General features: G+C 28.9%; 1 long non-coding RNA gene across 1 annotated transcript in view; it reads right to left on the minus strand.

Annotated features, from left to right (window-relative positions):
* Nucleotides 1-625: 625 nt before the first annotated feature.
* The window catches only part of LOC117114987, a 6980-nt gene continuing 4306 nt past the window's right edge, over nucleotides 626-3299 (minus strand). Inside the window, exon 2 of the long non-coding RNA XR_004446472.1 lies at nucleotides 626-1715. This is a non-coding gene — a long non-coding RNA (uncharacterized LOC117114987). The remainder of the gene's footprint in view (nucleotides 1716-3299) is intronic.

Below are 3299 nucleotides of genomic sequence, written 5' to 3' on the forward strand. Positions count from 1 at the left end.
TATCAAAACCGTCTTTGGGTAATGCTGTAATTATATATAGTAAGTGTTTCTGTATTAGTCATCAATAAATATTAGTGTATTTATATGTATATGTCTAATATAAATATGTATAAACAAACTGATGTGCATACTGTACATGTAGTAATTATAATGCAGTTTATGCCGCAATAATTTATTTCTTAATGTAAAATATATATAGAAGAGGAATAAAATTATTCCTCGTCATTGTATAGTTGGCTTGATTGAAAGTGTTTATAGTAGAACATTCTAATCAAAGAATCAAAGTAAGATGTCAACTACCTACTTTTGTGTATTTAAGTTCTGTCATTGGCCGGAATAATGCATGGGGAAAATGACGCCTTAAAAATGTCTTGATTGAAGCATTATTTTGATATCCTGAAACAGTGCGCATCCTATGTTTGTATGAACCTTTTCATTTATGATCAATACGTTACATGACTAAACCTTCACCAAGGGATGACCCTCAGGACTGAACAACCTCCTTGTCTACAACGGGTGCAAAGGTAAAACAATTATTGTTAATTTAGGAGGTGAACATTTTAATCATAGCTCATTTAATCTATATTAATAATTGCAGTACAAATAATTTAATAATTAAACATTATTTTAGAAACTCAAACTTCATTTAATAATATTCGAAAATAAAAAAATTCTTAAAAATACAAATAATACATTCGACAATAACATTGCTGTCAACGAAAAACTGGTAAAAAATTACCAATTACATATTTTTTTTATTATTTACAATTACATGAAAATATATAAGGAAAGTTTATCGGTGTGGCATTACGTTACGTTAAACCAGTTTGCTTTTAAAATAAAGATTGCATGTTTTTGAACGTCGAAATTAATTTGTTATACATTCAAAATTATGATGAATACCGCCCTCTGTGTCTACAAAACTTGTTTTCAATTCCATGTACTTGACCTATAGGCCTATATGATATTTTTCAATTTGTTCTGCTCTTCGTTGTAGGTGTTAAACCAAAAATTTATTAATTTTTTGTTATGGTAATTTTAAGTAGTACGTTTATTAACCACCCGGCGTCGAATTATCGTATATATATATTTTTTATGTATAACTATAAATCTAAATTGGATTTTCGTTTAATATATTATTTAAATGACATATAAATATTTAAGTTTCTTATATCTTTTGATGTACTAAAATGGTTTGCTTTATCATTAAGGCAGCATTCCTCCGTATGATATTTATAATTTCTTGCTACTGAATGAAAAAGTTCAAATTAAATTCGTAATTGTTAGTAAAGTAATCAAGTCCTTTTGTATATATTTTTTTCTTAATACCATGGGTGTTGTTGATCCATATTCTGGTTATAGTATGAACTCTCTGCATCTATCCTCAACCCAGACGCATAATATTTTCCCGGGTAAGTAGACATGCTTCGCTTCCATCCAACACACTTGCTTGGATCCGGACACCCTCGTTTTATAGCCGCATGTTTTCTTTTGGCATTTAAAAGCTTCTGCAGTAGAGTGTATACTGGATCCATATCGTCTCCTGTTACATCTGCCAATCGTCTGCTGTTTTCCTCTTGTCCAGTCATATCTCCTAAACGACCAGTTGCATTACTTGGTAACACGTTTGACAGAATACTTAGGACGACACCAAGTACAAATATCCGCTTCATACCAGCCAGAGATACAGGCACATGTACCATATTTCTTCTTATCTGTTCAGAATATTAAAAAAAATATATGTTTATGAAACTTGATCGTATAGTCTGCTATCCCGATATAAGCCAACTCGTACTTTAAAATGCATATGCGTAATGCTAGTTTAGCCGTGTGCTTATGAAGTTTTAAAAATTAATCAAGTATTTTTTAACTGTCAGTTGTTGATTGGTAATAGTATTCAGCTACTAACTGCAATAATGAACCAAATTTAAGTGATAATTTACAATAAAACGCAATTATATTGGTAAAATAATATGATAGCTAAATTGAATATCAATGAGGCTATAAAAAAAAAACATGGGTTAAAGAGTTTCACCAAGGGCAGAAAAATTAAAATGCGTGATTTTTATTTGGTGTGGAAATCTTGCACTCATTGTAATTCTCACCGTATTTCTAGTATTGTGCGAGGATGGCAAAATATCATGCTATACTATGTGTTAAAACTTCATCTAATTCTGGTATCCTGTTATCGAGCTATGCTTCGGTACGGTATACAGTATATACTAGGCCTAATTTGATAATCATTCGTAAAGGAAATCATGGACAATGTACGTTTATGGATTATTTTTTATTTTATTTCATTTATTTTTCTCACTGGAAACACGAGAACAGCTATCGTGGCCTGACAAAAATGGACCGTCCCAGCCCCCACCCTCTGGTTATTGTTTCTAAAGTACCACAAAGCGACACCATTTGTAGATAAACATGGGTTGTGGAACATGCGCGTATTCTACAAATGAATAACATTATTCTGATTGGTCATTTATTAATTTTTATTGAAAATTTGGCAAGGTTTATTTATATGTACAATTACGTAAAATGATCGTTTCAAGGGTATTTTAAATATAAAAATCACCTTTTTTCATTCTAAAGTATATACAATAAATTTGAACCCAAACGTAATTAAAATAAAATTTCTTTTCTGTGATATGTTCCTAATTATTTGAATAAATCACAAACCAATATTCGGCATAACTTGAAAGATATACTATACTGCTTCAGAGAAATGTGAAAAACATCAAAATATTCTATGAACATTAAATTGCTTTAAAAAAAATAGAGAATGAATTCTCTGTACAGCAAGATTACCGATCAATTTATTGGTCTTTGCAAACAATAACGTTATTATATTTACATGCTAATTGGTAAAGTATATAATGTTCTCGTTATAAAATGTACATATTTAAACAAATTGTTTTATATAAATGGAAACAAGTCTATATTGAAAATTATAAAACAGGTTTAGTATATGCTGAATAAACTGTAAACATAATGTTCTGTAAACCAATTACTTACTAAATATGTAAATGTCTATATAATGTGCATGTACATAATTATATATGTATATGTATATATGAGTGTTTATGTATGAATCAATGTAAATACTGTATATAGCCTACAACAAGAACATGTGTTGTATGAAATGTATACTGGAAAAAGATAATAAAGGGGGGTTGCTCCCACAAATGAGAGAGAGAGTAAAAAAAGAAAAACTAAATTATTATTATTATTATTATTATTATATATATATAATAATAATAATAATAATAATAATAATAATAATAATAATAATAATAATA

This window comes from Anneissia japonica, unplaced genomic scaffold (genome assembly GCF_011630105.1).
Source record: "Anneissia japonica isolate Jap-2015-1 unplaced genomic scaffold, ASM1163010v1 scaffold284995_len508010_cov190, whole genome shotgun sequence".
Taxonomy (NCBI): Eukaryota; Metazoa; Echinodermata; class Crinoidea; order Comatulida; family Comatulidae; genus Anneissia; species Anneissia japonica.